This window comes from Dermacentor andersoni, chromosome 4 (genome assembly GCF_023375885.2).
Source record: "Dermacentor andersoni chromosome 4, qqDerAnde1_hic_scaffold, whole genome shotgun sequence".
Taxonomy (NCBI): Eukaryota; Metazoa; Arthropoda; class Arachnida; order Ixodida; family Ixodidae; genus Dermacentor; species Dermacentor andersoni.
In genome coordinates, this window is record NC_092817.1 from 88,162,129 (window position 1) to 88,179,651 (window position 17,523).

Here is a 17,523-nt window from a genome sequence, read left to right on the forward strand (position 1 = left end):
AAGAAAAGAAAAAAGAAAAAAACATTGGGGAGATGAAATACAACGCACTCGGGATATAGCAGCGGGCGCTCTAATACGATTACTGTTCATGAGAGAAGGGGCTGAAGTTGATTTTCTCCGCGTTGCTTATTGGAAAGAGACGGCGCGTCGCAATTTCCGCTCACCTTGGAAGCACCCCTTCGTATTATTGCGGAAGCAGAAAGATGAAAAGAAACCAAAACGAGGAAGTGAAAAGCAGACTCGCAATTTGTTCTTGCGTGGTTCAAGGACAATTGTTTTAGTATTAGGGTTGCCCGAATTTCGGTAATCCATTTTTGTTTTGCCAAGCCGTTTGCAAACGCTTCGTAGCATCGGTGGTTGCTGACGACAATACAGCGTCGACGGCCACGTACGCGACCGATTGCGGGGAAAAAAAAAAGAGAAAAAAAAAGGGAGAGGAAAAAGAAGGAAAGAAAGAATAAAATCAGTGCTTCAGCAACTGTCCTCAAAACTCAAAATTCAGTGAGCGCCCATGCGGAACGCAAGGCGTGCACGTGGGGTAGCATAACAGACTTGCACTTATTTTTCGGACCGCTCTAAAAATCAATGTGCCTCGTGTCGCGTCAGCGATAAGGGTTCCGCAGCGAGAATATCTATTGCTCTTTCAGCTCGTTGTGCCCCATTCGTGTTTTGCATCGCGTCGAGGGTGGTCCTCTACAAGCACCATTAACCGACCGCTTCCTGCCATCACTCAGTATTTTTGCTCCGACCTATCTTCGCCCACAGACACGCGTACACATGCACGCCACCTTTCTCTGCTCCGACAACTGTTTTTATAGGTCATCGAAAACTACACTGCGGCTTAAACTTAATGGTGTTTCGGCGATTTCATTTACAACTTGCCTTGGCGCACCCATATCTGCGGCCTCTTTTCAGCCTTCACTGTTTCACCCGGCCATTTGTTGTCGCCAGGCTGTTATGACGTGCTTGCTCATTTCGTTGCTTTGTTTTGATCTTGTCTTCCGTCGGCTACTGACTATGCCGTTCTTGTGAGCAGTGGTTCGGTGTCCACCGACGATCATTCTGGCTGCAGTCGTGGTGGACCAAAGTCGGTTCTCGGTTTGTTGGAGAATTTTCTCTGGTAATATATACAACGATCACTTGCAAATGAAATTATGTTGTCTTCTAGCTGAAACATAAACAGAGGTTTCTTTCTTCTAATGCATGGTTGCAGGCGCCTATGTAAGCGGTGACGGCTACCTTCCTTGCATTTCGATGAATGTGCATGATACTTGAGTAGAGTTGACATATTGGAGTTCGCTTATCGCAAAGGCGCATAAAGAACATAGGACGCAAGGACAACGACATACAGAAAGAAATATAGGTCACAAGAAAGAAAGAAAATGAGTCCTTTAAATGACCTGAAGTCATGAACAGACACACCCTAAACTTAGTCCAATCTGCAATTTTTACCTTGTCAGTTGATTTAGGAGGTGGATTTTCCTTCTTCTCGTCGCTTTTACAAGTCTAATTTACCGACTCTTGCTGGGGAATTTGGGATGTCAGGTGGCCGTGCTCATTTCAAAGACATGTTGTTTAGTGCATCCGACCATCCGACAAGAATGTTTGTGTCCGCCAGATTGGGCGTAGCATGTATAATCGCCTCAGGGAGCGCATCAGTAATTGAAGCCTCGACTGTCTGCTCATTGCAGCAAGTGTTGAAGTGAAGCCCTTTTTCATGATATATATGTGTTCTGTACAAATCAATCGGGATTAGGTCACGAGGCACGTAATAGAAGCCTATCTCATCGAAATTACTAATATCTGCGTAAGCTAGCCATGTTTTATAGCAAAGAAATGCATTACCTTCCTAAGTCCTTACTGTACCTTCGCGTGAGAACATGCTCAGTTATACCTTACGTGTTTTTCTGCTTAGTGCTTGCTTTGGACAATGTTGCTTTTTGTTCTTCGCAGGCTTAGTGCACACACACGCACGTATGAAGTGACACGTGACATCTGACATTGATTGACTTGGTTCCGACGTATCGGTAAGTGCAGTGAATGCATAAGTACCCATGTATGATGTGCCCCTTATACTGCATTAATATGGAGGCGGGGACGGCCGCTGTGATGCGCAAGTCAACTGCTGGAGCATGCACCGCAAGCGAAGTGCCCGTGTGGTGGATATACGATCCCTACACTAGTCCATATTGGAGCCGCTACTGTGACAGGTGCTTAACACCTGTCAGCTAGATGTCGAAATATTCGTGTAACATCACGGTTCCGTAACTATAAACATGGAGGTTTACAATGATTAACAGTGGTTGAACAAGAAATTTCGCTGAAGCGATGGTTTCGACAACAGAACTCGTCTTCCTCAGGGCAGCGACCCTTCCTGACGAAGTCGTTCCTGAGGAAGACCTTCCTTGTCGAAACGTTGGCTGCAGTGATATATCTAATTCTACCGCTGTTAATCACATCGCAGTTCCTTGTAACATCACGCTCCAAGCCTCGGAACTGAAGGTGTTGCTTAGAATGAATTTTCTCGCTTGCTTGACCACAAGGTGACAACAGTACACAGGGGTGTTCAAGTGAAAGTTTATCTTGATCGGTGCTTATGACTGAGAATGCTAGGTCACGTGAAGTGGTACTGTACAGTTAAGCTGCTTAGCGCACTCATTGACTCGGAGGTGTTTAGCCTTCTTTTTGTGCTTCACTTTCTTCATTTTAAGTATAAGCTGACGCACCCCCCCCCCCCCCACACACACACACGCACACGCACGCACGCACGCGCACACACGAACGCACGAACGCACACACGCCCGCACGCGCACACACGGCTTGGCCTTATTGTCAGCGAGTACGATTCATCAGATTCCGGGTGGTTTGCGACTTTACTTCCGAGGACACTTAAAAAATTCTGTGACAGGGCAAACTACCCTACATTTCATAAAAAATTGTCGGATAGCCCATGTGACCCTACCACGCGCAAAAATGTCGAAATATCCTACTATAGGGCCCACCTATTCGCTACACCGCTTCAGCGAAAAGGTACTTGGGCCACCTTAAATCTGTCGTAACGTAAACAAAAATAACGTAAAGATAAAGCTCATGTAAATTCTATATCAACTTGCGAATACTAAGCTATTTTATGCATATTGGTTGCACTTTGCACGAGCCGGCCAAGCTTCAGTCGCATACTGCTGTCATTCCTCAGTATTTGCGCAAGACAAGTTTGCCATATTCAAGACACGGACACGGAAGCGATGAAGTCCCGTTTATTAACCCGCCGCTGAATTGGCGCGACTGGTGGCAAACGAGGTGCCACGCGCTTCCCAAGCAGTTCGCATGTGAAACTACCGGAACGAGTCCTCTAGAGGCAGGCAACGCACGCTGCTTTAATCTGCGGTGCCCGTTCAGCCCGGCACTGTGATGCCTGGTGACGCGAAGACCTAGGCGTGCTAGTCCCTGCACGTGCCTGTTTAGACGTCGCGTCCGTGACACTTGAACGTCACTTGCAGCGGCTGCGCCTCAGCTTGATCGAAGGGCGGCGCGTCAGGCTTCCGACAGGAGCTGCTCCCTTTTCACTAACGAACCGCAGCTAATTGGTTCTCTCCTAATACGGCGGACCCACTAGAAGGTTGTCTCCCCGTCTCCACTCCACTCTTCGCACACATCCTTTCCCGCGTCTTTCACCCCTCCTATATACGCCTCTTGTTTGGCGTCGTCTTGAAGCGAGGCAAGCTCCGGGTTGAGCGCGCTCTGCTGTGATAGACTGGGCACAGAGTGGGCGAGGGTAGGATCGCGGAGGTCCGCAGGAGGCTTCTTCATCTGGCCGAAGCGTTGCCGCCATCTCGGTCGTGTGTCCTTAACGAGGCCGCCGCGGGCCAAACCCATCCGATTGAGGAACCGGCGAGCGAGGAAAAAGGCCCCGCCGAACGTGACGCGAATTCGCGCCCGTTGTTGTTCTCCGCACTCAAACCGTCTGGACCGCCCGCGCTTCCCCCGAGTCCGCCTTCTCCCGTAGACGCTGTTTTGCTTGACAAAGGCGCGCGCTGCTTTGTCACTCCCGCGTTATTTTCGTCTGCTTCTCGGCTTCGTCATTCCTTTTGGCCTGTAGTCTGCAGTTCCGGATTATAACCACTTCCCCTTCACTCTTCATTTCTTTCTTCTTCTTTTTTACGCTTTCTTCTAGCTTTTATGTTAGACCTGGTACCTCCAGCGCCTTTCTCGTAGTTATATCCTTATTCCCAACTTCTTCATCGTTTTGAGTTGTCAGAAAAAAAGTTCTTTCCCGGTTGGCGCGTTTTCTCGAGCGCCTGTGGTCACTTTCCGAGATGGGTTTTCCCATTGTTACACGCAAATTGCGAAAAACGCGCGAACAAAACGGAGAACATTTGCTAGCGTAGCTTCGCGAATGGCCGCTGAGATGCGGAGCGTCTTCTTTCAAAAATTCCTTGCTCCAGGTTTCTCTCTCTTTCTCTCTCGTATTATTTTTTGTTGTACCATTCTGTTTTAAGCTCATGTGAACTTACATGAGGGCGTTCTTGCCTGTTCTTTTCTTTTCTCTCTCTCCCCCCTCCTCTTTCTTTTCTTTTTACACATGCAATTAGAAGAAGTGTTCCGTCGTGAAACGCGTCAAGGGGATGTCCAAAGTGCTAAACTGGGAAGAACCGGTGCAACTCATTGCTTTTTGGTCCGTGTGGAACTGAAAGATGGAGTGAAAGAAAAGGCAGCGAGGTTAACCACATGGGAGTTTCCTGTTTGTGACCCTGCTCAGAGGAGAATGGAAAGAGGTTAGAAAGAAGATTGATTACCGACGTGCTTGGAAGTGTAACTGCCTAAAATGGCTAAAACAAAGACAAGACAGACAGCGAAGACCCTGCACTAACAGTAGACCAATTTTAGTACAATATCTCTACGAATACAGAAAGAAAAGTGGAAACTGAGATGCAAGCCGGAAATAATACGTGCTGCTTGTCTCACCACACGAAATTCTGAAAACGAAATACAACTAGGCCCTAATTTACATAGCTTTTCGTTCGTAAGACAAAAAGACCCGTTCATTTCGAACCACTACAGCGTATTGGGGGGATTGAGAGAGAGATAGAAAGGCAGAAAGGTAAACCAAACGCACGTTCGCTTTGCTACCCACGCAGTGGGGAGGCTGTTAAGGGATCACAAGAACGCAAGGAAAGAAGAATGGAGGGTGTGTTCATCCGCTGGTGCACATAGAGGCACTACGGCCTAACGACTTCAGAAACGCTAGTAACGCCCATATCCCTTTCTTGGATTGCGATGCATGTGGCCATCACATCGACATGGGCGCCTTTTGTAGCGGAGAATGTAATTGAATACAAGTGACCTAACGTGTTAGAGTGTGCGAACCTCTTTGTGAATAAGGACCCTGGGGTAGTTAGTGTTCGCAAAGTAGGGCCGGTTAACGTAATTATTTCTTTATGTTAATTCTATTAATTTCTTCAAGCACACTACTCATGACATGATGATCCTGGTAGCAACGTAGCCGGAAGGTCGCTCAGACCACTGTCGAAGCGCGAAATTGAAAGAAATTGGAACAGGATTGTTGAATTCATTTTTTAAAAAAATCTGCTGCCTGTTTTTATTCTAAGAAAAAATAATCTTGATTTGATTTGAATTTATCCCGGCGTATCAGCACTGACGATGACCAATCTTGAAAACGAACACAGTATTAGTCAAGGTGGTCAGCGAATGACAAAAATAAAGGTTCTTACGAACGTAAAACTTCGTGAACACGACTACAGGTCATCAAGAGCAAAGAAGGCACACCGTAGGGTGGACAATAAACAACGTGCACTTCTGAGAAAGACGAATAGAAGTGTCATCAGTCTACATACAGCGTAAGAAAACCCGCATCTTCCTTATCGGTGAGGCGACCTCGCCTGGCCGGCTAAGCCACAGCCATACAGGGAGTCAAGATAAGGTACGCCGGTGACACGCCGATCAAGACGTTGCCCGAGAAGATGACAGCAAATCGGAAGTTAGGTGGGTATCAATATAGGAAGCATGGGACAGGGTTATTGAAGGCAGCCTGTCGCATGGCATTATTCCTGCCTCTGTTGCTAACGTCTGGCTGAATACGCTGTGGTGTGTAAGCGCTCAGCAGTACTTGTGGGATTTCAGAAAACTAGCAGGCCACTGAAGTGATATCCGCTAGTGGGGGGAGCCACGGGGGATAACTGGAATGGCGTTGTTGTTGTTGCCTCAAAACATGACTCATACCCACAAGGGGGATTGGCCTCAATTGCCTGTGACCTCTCATCTTGCGGTTTCTATCTTTACTTCGCTTTCTCCTTATCCTCAACTCCCTTTTCTATCCCCTCCTTCCTAAAGAGTAGGCAGGCTTTGTGTCCCCTCTCTGTGGCAGTTGCCAGCTTGCGATGCTCCTTCCCTTTTCCCCTCTGTGTATGTATATGCGTGTTTTCATATAAAATAATAATAATGATATTTAACGCAACGATGGTCATAATACACAAATAAATGTGGTTTATTGAAATTAAGAGAATAATGATATTTAACGCAATGATGGTCATAATGAACAAATAAGTGTGGTTTATTGAAATGAAGAGATATTAGCCTTCGTTTTTATTAGGACGACAAGAAGGTGTTTACGTTACGTTTCGCTCATTCGTTGCACCCAACTAAGGTTTTCTTCCTTTGCTTTACGCGTTTTCACTTCCTTATAGCTGTTCACTTGCTTCCGAGAAGCATTTGAAGGTGTTAAGAGTAGAGCTTTTGACGGAGTACTCCGGCCTTAAATTCTTCGCGATTTTTTTGGATGCACCATTTTGTATATTAATTTAGAATTTAAAAGGATAACGGTGCAAAGGCAATACTATGCATGATGCGTGGTTGGTGCCGTATCAACGAATGTCAAAGTGCACCGCGACCGTGCATCACGGACCACTGTGAGGTTACGCATGACACCGGTGATTCCTGAACACTGGCAGAGCGGGTAGCGTGGTCCACGTAATTTCGGTAGCACAGGCTTTGGACAGGTGATGAGAAACGAAAAGGAATGGCACGGCCACCTCAATAATCGGTAAGTGTAAGCGATTCCACATTTAAGCGCTGTATTGTATATCGATATGTAGAACAAGCTCTTAGCTAACGTGGATTGACTATCGAGCTAGTTGGATCATGATTAGATAAAAGAACATCACTGCCAGATGGGACGACGCTCGTGTCAGTGCGCGACTTCTCGTTTCATGCAGTCTGGTAGGACTGTTTTAAAGCGAATAGCTTTCCTTGGCTCTATCGCTCGCTTTGGTGGTTGGTGGTCAGGCTTTCGCCCCCGATACGAAAGCGCCGACGCAAGGGCCAGCGCGCCAAGTGGCAGGGCGTGTTCATTACCGAACACGAATAATTAGAGGTACTTGAAACACATTTCCTGTCAACTTAAACTAACGTTACAGATGTGCTGGTTAGCGGCTCTACGGAATTGTGCGATGGAACAACAAACGATGCCTAAATATTCTCATTGTGTCAAATATACGCCGTCAAGCAAACCATTCCTTTGATGAAGTGAGAGGTGTTTGTTGAGGCGTTTAGGTATTCACCCAGATACTTACATTGGTAATCATCATCAATGGCTTCTGTATACATTACTTACAACAACATTACAACAACAACAAGTGCTTTCATACGTCCTCTACGCCGGCTTTCCCGTCTCCTACTAGGCTGCGACACTGGTGGAGGTATGGGGTAGGGTTGCCTCATGCTAGGCACCCCTTCGCGGAGCCATACCTCGAAAGCGGGATCACCTTCGTTCGTCGAAACTCCTGTTCACCGGTACAATCGCCGCCTGCTAGGCCTGACGCCTGAGTTCAACCCTTTGCAGGACCCTGCTGGAATACGTCTACCTACTTCCGCCATGGCTACTGCAACTCCATCGCAGGTGACGCTGCAGAATCCTAAGATACCAGAAAGTTTCCATGGCGACGATTTTGAAGATGTCCAAGATTGGCTTGACCAATTTGAGCGTGTCGCCAGTTATAATGACTGGGGCTCCCAGCAAAAGCTGTCTAATGTCTATTTTGCGCTTTAATGCGTACAATCCTTTCGCTAGGCGCCCGGGGTAATATTTCTGCTCCATTCCGTTCGCTCCTCCCGGTTTTGTCCCGAAGAACCTCTAGCGCTATCTAGGTATGTGATTGCGCTAACTTCTCTTGGCTTACCGCCACCTACTTGTGGGCTCGCGAGTCTCCGACGCGACATTTTGTCACAAAGCCGCCAGGCGCTGACACACTCCGCCCAAAGTTTGAACCATAGAGTTTCATACAATAATTATTGTATGCAACTATGTGGTTCAGTCAGCACGGGAGTGATGGTTAGTTATGTTTGCCTTCTGGCTTCAAACGGCTTCGTGAGCGCATCATTTTAAACAAAGTAATCTTTTTAAACAGTTAAATTAACACAATTAAAATTGTCCACCAGCGGGATTTGAACACACCACGACCAGTACAGAAGCCCGGTATTGAGGCCCATTACGCCACGGGCACATTTCCTTTTTAAATGCGTAAGCGTTTCTATGCTTACCCAACGAGAAAACCGTCCATCCGTCCGTCATTCAGTCCGTCTCGTAAGACGACCGCTTTCAAGATAGACCTCGCAGCAGCAAGCGACTTTACCTTCGTGCAGCCTGTAGCTTCAACGCGAACAAAACGGCGAGAACACAGCGCTCACGAAGGTCTCAGCTCATTCCGCACGCTGCCCCTTTCGCAGATCGCTTTGAATATACGGTCCGCGTGGCCGTGCCAGAGTACGTTTGATCGGCCCGTGCCGCTGCCCGAGGACGTTTGATCGGATTTGATCACGGTTCATAATGGTTCGAAATGGATGGACAAGGCGCTAAAGAGCGATAACGGCTTATCATGATGCGAACGTCTAACAACTCTTTGAATGACACTGCAAAATAAAGTCTCATGGATAACAGAGGCACGCGATTCTGTAAATGTTTGTGAATTAGTAGTGGGTTCACGACGTGGGTCACCGGTTATCGTATAGAGTGCGGAAAAGAAATCCTCGGTACTGTCTTATATGTGCATGCTGCACAGAAACACAATTGTAAGGAACTTTCGGGGCGTTTTACACAGATGAACAATTTAGCGTTCAAAAGCACGTAAAACACAAAGATAAAATGCAGAAATAGTTCTTGAGCTAGAAATGACAAGCTTCTTCGGTCAGTATAAAAAGCGTATAAGAGATTTTGTTTTCGAAGGAAGTTCACTGCTTTCTGTACGAGTGAGCAGAAAACTTTGGCAACTTGGCTTACTTCCAAGTACGACGAGGCACCGAGGCGCTCGCAATTCGAACAACAAACCAGCGCGTTTAAAGTGCAATTTGCAGCTTCAAGACCACTGCGGAAATTCCGCACGTTTGATTTTAAACCCTTGATACTCGCCATTGCATAAGGTAAGCTTTTCTTTTTCTCCTTAAGACCCTTCATATCGATTAAACCTTTTGCACAATACACAAGTCGCTGATAGCTGGGTGTGTCTAGTAATCATATCATGAGTTTACAATTCACGGTTGAGGTTAATAAATAATTGAACCGCGTGAAAAAAAAAAAAAAGATACCGCTAACGAGTGCAATAAATGACAGAGTCCACGAACGACCGTTTTTTTTTTTTCCGAGGCAATTGAAGTTGTTTAAGCTGCAGTACCGCATCAAAGCAGCAGTACCAGCATCATCTCCATGGAATGCAGATAGACTTGCCAACAGGTCCACTGTTTGTAAAGTATTCTCTGCTAAGAGCTGATGAAATTTATTGCTTCAAGTTATTGCAGTATGTACAAAAACATAAACTACACGCATTTAGCAATCCCGCTGAAACACACACGCTCGCCCTTCGAAGGCAAGAGCGCAGAAAGCCTCGAACACGCACGAATTATGGAAAACAACATTTAAATTACCAAATTCCGGTGCTTCTAAATAAACTTCCAGATGATGTCGACCTCAACAAATCGATTAAGAAAAAAACATTCAAAACAATGGTTATCGAGAAAGAAATTCGCTACCAGTGACATCTCATTTAAAACCATATGTAGCGTTTGTCTGTAAAACAGTGCTCTTTTACTGTGTGTTGGATGTCGCCTTTTTTCTCTTTTTTCATATGTTCGCTACGATGATTGACATTTTGCATTTGCGTTCATATGTTTTTTTTTTTTTTTTTTTTTTCTGTCACATCTATGACAAGAAATCTGTTTTATATATTTGTGTGCAGTGATATGAACTAGATCCTCTATGACATAGAACTGTGTAGAGTGTAACTACAAATGTGTGTGCTGTTTTTCTCAAATCTCTTTTGTAATATTGTCGAAACTGTATGCGGAGGGAGGGCCTCGTCAGGCTAGTAGCCTTTAGCTCTCCCTTCGCTTTTTCCTTGTATTGGAAAGAAACCAATAAACAAACAAACAAACAAACAAACAAACAGGCCACACTTTCGATGACACGATTGCCTGGCCGGCGGAGGGGCAGGCGACAACGTTGCACGATTCTCTTGCCTTCTTTAACGACACGGACTAGTCGTTTAGATGACTTCGCTAGAACTGGCTTGTAATATACCACTCGTGTCAGGGGCATATTAAAACGATGAGCTTTGATAGTACCCGAGGGTACAAATGCTGTGCGCTGTGACTTTCCCTCGTTTGCGGAAATTTGCATGCATGTTCGCAATCATACTCTTTTCAGGGCTTTCATGGTTTTCTCAGCTTTCGTTTCTTTCTTTTTTTGTGGGCTTCGTAACAAGGAGTAGCAGGCACCAACCAAAGATTTAAATTTATTACGTAACGCAACGTTCCACTGAATAGTGATCTTTTCATAGCAAAGCAAGAGAAAAAATAGGACAGGTATGCATGGTAACGTAGGTCACATGTCGTCGGTTGCCCTTCACAATCGTTTGAGCCTGAGCGCACAGGTAAGATAGAAGAAAGACAGAACGCTGATACACCTGCGCAATATAAGAGAACACTCACTATAACATTGAAAAAAAAAAGGTCAGAAAGGTAAAGTTTTCTTCAAAAAAGCGTATTGTGACGCTTTAGCATAGCATTGTGCGTACATACGGTTCTCAACCTCGACCGGGGTTCGAACGTTTCTCGTTCCGAAAAAAAAATGAGAAAATAAAAATAAAACGGAGTCTGTCGCATGAAAGCAGCTGAGGCACACCCGCAAGCAGTCATTTTGACTAACGAAACAAAAGCAGGGGGAGGGTTGCGGGGGGAGGGGGGAGGCAGAGAATGTGCGAAAGCAGCAGAGAGTAGCCGCGTTAGCCAGAGAGGATTTCCAATTTGAATCAGAGTTACAACGTGATTTTTTCCATTTTCCACGCTATAAAAAAAAAGAAAGAAGGCGGTCAACATTGCGTAAATTGGTATTTTCAGAAGTTGCGCACGCAAGCAACTTCGGGTAGCAAGAAGTGCGCCAACGGTGCCGCGCGTGCGTCGAACTCGAGCTCCGCGTGGATGTAGTCGCATTACACTATTTTCTACGTCCGGTCCGTATCCTCGAGTCTCCCATTTCTAAGGTTCCCTAATGTTAAGAACGATGCTGACAAGCCTGAACTGGCTACCACAAGAAATGTAAGTTCCAGGCCCATTTCCAGTACACAGTCGACCTATGCGCGTCAGTCTCACGGCACACAGGTACACCGCGCCTTTATTAGGGCTTAAATAAGTGCCGAATATATATTTCAGCCGGAACTTCAGCGAAGTTATGACGAAACGGAATATAAACTCTGCAACGTCAGGCAACATCAAGCATATAATAAACAGCCCGAAATCCGCTCTCTGATGACATTAGAGAGAGAGAGAGAGAGAGAGAGAGAGAGAGAGAGAGAGAGAGAGAGAGAGAGAGAGATGCTCGATTAGGCACCTCTCATTGGTGACATTCGTGGTAAAAAGAAGAAAATTCCAACGCCGCATATCGTCTCCTTTTATTTATTAGTATATCTTTTGCTTCACGTGTATAGAAAAGTTCGGCTGCGTCTGTGCAAGAGCAAACTCATAATTAACGCTTGCTCTACCGTTGTTGCAGTATGGAGTAACGGATTAAAATATTGATTGAAGTTTCGCAGAAAGGCAGATTATGGAACAATTTCATTTGGCTCGCGGATAAATGTTTCGCCGCGTAATAAGATATTTATGGCCGCATCTCCTCCTTTAATCTCATCAGCTCGCGTTCTTCAATTTCTTTTTCTCTTTCAAAGAATGAAAGCTACAACCTGTCATCTTGTCTGAATCGACCCAGAATTACCTAGTGGTTTCGCATCTAGTTTTACTTTACTTTAATATGTGAGTTCACTGCGTCGTGATTAAGGGCACCATTTTACAATATTTATAATGATATTATTCCGTCGCGGTGAAATAAGAAAAGAAAAAGAAAATATCATAGAGCACGAAAATTGCGCACGGGTCAGAGGGAAATCTAATGGTTCATCTTCTTTTTGAAGAGACCTTTATTCTTTTGTACTCGCAAGACCTCTCTGCTCGTGAAGCAAGAGCTTTCATAAAAAATCATCGAGAAACTTAATTGCGCTCTGAAGCCCAAGAGGATTAGTGGTAACCGATTCCCGTATCGTACGGCGAGATGTTAAAGTATTCTTTTTTTTTGTACGTGAAGCCCTCACCACCAGGTATTAAATAGCACAATTTGGCTTTTGTTTTACCTTGTTTTGTGGTATGCCTCTTCTTAAGATACGCAATTTTTTTTTTGTAAGTTATTCGCTATAATGCTCGGAGCTCTTTACATGCGTATTGAAAATGTATAACAAGAGAGTATTTTTCTATGGCTAGGCACTTCAATGTCTTCGCGTGTATTTGAGTGTTCAGTGTCCGCCCGCTACACGCCTTCACATAAAAGTATTCGCCTGATTGCAACATCACGTGAGAGTGGAATATAAAAAACAAGGCAGTGTGGCCGAGTCAAATGAAGCCAAGCAGATGCGGAAAGCTCGAGGAAACGTAAATATGCGCTAGTTTTTTCTGCAAAAGCCAGGAGAACGCAAAGAGGCATTTAATCGTATGATTAATCGTATGAGACACTAGAGATGCGAAAGTACAGCTGAAAATTCTGACGACGATCTTAGACAACTGGGCCCCTATTCGAAACTGTTCCGTCTTGAAACTAAATGCTCTTACGTAAATTAGGTTTTGGAAAACGCGTACCACACTTACAAAAATCTCTAACGCCAGGCTTTTTCGTAAGAGAAAATTTAAACCAGTCTTGATACGGGTCTTATTATCTGCGAAGGCGAAGCTTTGTGAATTCGGATCCTGATTCATAACCTGCGCCCACTACAGGTACAGAATCTGTTCAACATTCTCATCACGATAAGCATCAGCGCGTCAGCAGCGGATTATGTGTGAGGGGACCGTTAACTGCCGACACAGTAAAAGGTGCGGGCGTTTTCTGAAAGGCTCTCCAGATTTATTAAAAAAATTAAATTATGGGATTTTACGTGCTAAAACCACTTTCTGATTATGAGGCACGCCGTAGTGGAGGACTCTGGAAATTTCGACCACCTGGGGTTCTTTAAAGTGCACCTAAATCTAAGCACACAGGTGTTTTCGCATTCGCCCCCATCGAAATGCGGCCGCCGTGGCCGGGATTCGATCCCGCAACCTCGTGCTCAGCTCTCCAGATTTATAAGATTTATTCTGCTTGCAACGTTTGCCCAACTGTGCGACACAAGCCTTTCAGCTCTAACTGCTCTAGCAAGAAAGACATAAAAAAATATGCCTAGATGGAGCTGTACACAGCACGAGCAAAATGTTTGCTGTGAATAGCTTTTGCTCTTCTAAAGCGCAGAATGTCACTGAGAGTTATTAAAGCCTGTGATGAAGTTTTTCCTTACTGGAAGACGGTGGCCTCAACAGAGAGGAATCATGTTGACCACAAAGTTACGAAATGACTGCCGAAACAACGGAGTGGGCATTGTGTTTAAGGCAAATTCCGTCCTTGCGGTAAATGGCGACGTGAAACGCGATGCACATGATCGCCGGTTCTTTGCGAGACGTATATATGCCTTTCCCCTTACAGAGCTGAGCTTCCTGAGCCACTGCCAAGAAGTACTCCGTAAGTGGAGACATCTGTCGTGGCTGTAATGAACCCACGTCCACTTTCCTAGATGATGAAGCAATGTTCCCAGTGGCGCGGATCCCACCGTTGCTCTTTCTATGAGGGTACTACTGAAGCCCCTGCTTCTCCCCTGGTTGGATGTTGCAAACGCTAACAATTTCCGACTGATTTGACGTCTACCAACACGAGTTAGCGCGGGCAAAATTGAGCTCAGCTCCGAGGAACGTTATGCTGGGAGCTGGCTTACAGGGAGCCTTATTGCGCCAGGTTTCACGGAAACTAATCTGGATTTGATCAAACGCCGCGCTGCCGGAGTGTCACCACAGCGCGAACAGCATCAAGAATTCTTCGAGGGCATAAGACCCAGCAACGAGTTATAGTAAGATTAAAAAAAGAAAAGAAAGAAAGAGAAATGAAGAAAGATGCAGCAGCAAACTGTCGACCTGCGCGACAATCTCTTCCCGTAATTCCCAGACGGATGGGGGCGACATATGAAGCGCGCGCGGCCACGCTGGTACCGCGTTTGTTTCACTTCATTCTGGGCAATTGCGCAAAGGACTCCGCGATGACATTTATCCTCTCCGAGCAGCGAGACTCAGTTAATAGCAGCAACGAAATCCTTCGTATTTCGTCGAGGTGGAGTCGCCTTTCCTATTGCCCTTTCGGGCTATAAAAGACATAGCCCTTTATGAAGAAAGAAAACTTCTTGCGACGTATATAGCCGAGAATGTCGCCGTCGACGTGCTCGGCACCGAGAGTTTCGCTCGCAATCACGGTTAGCCTGGCGCTACGAGACAGTAGCCTAGACAGCGGGCAAGCAAACGCAAGGAAAGAGAGCGGGCGAAAGAGGTTGAGAAAGGGGGAGGGGGGGGGAGTTGCTTTTGAGGTTCAGCAAAAACAGAGTCGAATAGCGCTACGAGACCGAGAAGTCTGGTTGGAAGGGGGAGGGGGGAGGGGGGTAGCGTGTAAGAATCTGGACGGAGCAGAAGCACAGATGGGGAAAAAAAAAAAAACAGAGACAGCAGCGGCAAGACGTGGAAGAAGTATAGGAGGCGAGGCCTGACGGGATATCCAGCGCAAGACGACGCCGCAGCACCGCGCCGCGTCCGGCTGAGAAATCGGACGCAGCCATATGAGCAAACAGCGAAGGAGTCAGCCCTCCCGGCCCTCTGGTACACGCACTCTCTCTTTCCCCAAACTTTCGGCCCAACTCTCTTCGCTATTCCCTGCTTGCCTCCCTGTTTCCCTAGTTCCTCTCCCCGCCTTCCTCTTCCTTATATCCATGGTGCACGCTCGGATTCCCGTTCCGCACGGCCGGCCAATTCCGCAGGCACAGTGGACATGTCTCCAAGGTTCGCCGCCAGTTGCAACCTCCCCCGCCCTCCTGCTTTTCTTTCTCAGTCACTGTTCGCTGTCCGTTACTGCTGCTGCTGCTGCTGCTGGGAGCTCCTTTCTTGGCCGCTCAGAAGAGAACGCGTCGACAAAGGAACGCGCCGAGCCGGGGATAGAGCTCAAACAATGCCATCCGTCAGTGGAGCGGCAGCTCGCTTTTCTTTCCCTCTCGGATTGCTTCTCCACCCACGGTCCTTTTGTGCTCGCTTCGGGCCATGCCTCTCTTGTTTCACGCCGAGTCGCATGCATATACGCATATACGCGTGCCTACCAGTGGACCGCGTGCGGAAGGCGATCCGCTGCTACGAGAGCCCGCCTCGGGGCCTCTTTCTTCGTCTTACATAAGGCGCGTAAGAGGCCGCCGCGTTTCGGACACATGGCTGGGAATGCGGCAACCGGGCTACCGTCGCCACCGCACTCTCTGCCTCCTCCTCCACTTCTCTCTTTTTCGCGGCAAATAGCCGCGTGTGGTTGAATGTATGCATGCGTCCACGTGTACAAGGCCTCGAGGGAGAACAAGGACAGCAGCAACAACAACAACAAAAAAGATGCGGCAGCGAATGCTGAGCGTTCCGCAAGGCCCAACTCCCGCAGCGAGGCCGTGCTCGCACACCGCCAGTGTGTACTGTTTATGTCCACTTACTTTGTTTCTGCTGTATCGGGAACATGTATTTGTTACGAGCCTGCGGATGTATGCGAGCTCGACGCGACGAGCGAACGTCAATCCATCGCATTTTCGCTTCGTCGTCATACGTGTATAGGGGCTAGAATGTTCATGGTAAGGTGCGGCACTCAGAAATTCGGGATATTGTTGCGTTCCAGAGCGTGGGCAGCCGACAACGTGAGGCAAGGCGTTCTTTGTAATGTTGGTGGGTAGTGAAAATATTAATATTGAGAACACCTGTGGATCACTGTCTAGGAGAATATATACGCTCCCTCCCTCGCGTTGATAAACCTTTCACAGCTGTAAGTTATTTAAATCTTTCTGGGATACCTATCTTAGTGCTTTAGATGTCCGCAGTGGGACTCAACGCGATGTAGAACATGCGGTGTTGTGCAACTTGTTCTGCTTTGTAAGTTTGTGTGTCAGTGGCATGCCCTGTGTTTTATTTTTCATCGTTTTCATGTGTATTTCATTTTTATTTCACTACCAGCTCAGTAATCATGCCGTCGTACAAACCTCTACAGCTATCACTTTTAAAAAAAAGTACGTTCTTCAAAGGACTGTAAGGATAAATAAGGTTGGTGGGAGCCCGGGCTATTTCTCTATTCGCGCCATGTGTTGTTAACTCCTATACAATGACGAGACGAACGCTGAGCACCCCACTGTCCTTGCATTCTTTTTCTGCACTAATAGTGCGGTGCATAATGACTAATTACGGACGGCCTGCTTTTCATTACCTTACCCCCTTTTATTTTTCATTTCACTGAAACACAATAGCGATCTTCTTTATAAACGAAAATTCGAAGCATTCTTTAATTATCTACCGTCCGCGGTCAATGAATAGGTCCCATGCACTGGGGAATTGCTTTGTATAGCGGATTGCCTTTATTAGTGGCTGGTTATTGCTTAACGTCAACTACATATATGACGAAGAAGGAAGAAAACGAATCCTTTGGCGAGAGCTACCGAAGACATTCAATATATGAACTATTATGCGGTTGTAGAATATAGCAAAAGGTACACTGACTTTTCTTTGGTCAACATGCTGGCCCATGGATGGTAAAGAAAGAAAACGGGGGCTTAATTCGCAAGGCTTATCGTTAGTAACTGTATGTTAATTAGCCGGCCGTCCTCGCTATAATGGCTAACATCATGATTAGCTGTTGTCTCATCTTACGAGCAGTTCTGGCGCAACAAGGATTTTTTTTGTAATTAGGGGTTCCGAAGTTCCGGCACGACCACCTGAACAATTATGGCCGTTCTCATTAAATAAACTTCAAGATTTATTGTAGTATCAATCATGCCAGATTAGTGCCGTCGAACAGCCTAGATGAACAATTTTACGTACACGACCTTAGTCAGCTAAGGA

General features: G+C 46.3%; 1 protein-coding gene and 1 long non-coding RNA gene across 3 annotated transcripts in view; one reads left to right on the plus strand and one right to left on the minus strand.

Annotated features, from left to right (window-relative positions):
- LOC126536805 (cell adhesion molecule Dscam1-like) overlaps positions 1-17,523 on the minus strand; it is a 505,486-nt gene that overhangs the window by 236,174 nt on the left and 251,789 nt on the right. The window lies entirely within an intron of this gene.
- Positions 1-17,523, plus strand: part of LOC129386265 (uncharacterized) — a 140,326-nt gene that overhangs the window by 10,710 nt on the left and 112,093 nt on the right. The window contains exon 3 of the long non-coding RNA XR_008613706.1: positions 1,954-2,027. This is a non-coding gene — a long non-coding RNA (uncharacterized lncRNA). The remainder of the gene's footprint in view (positions 1-1,953; positions 2,028-17,523) is intronic.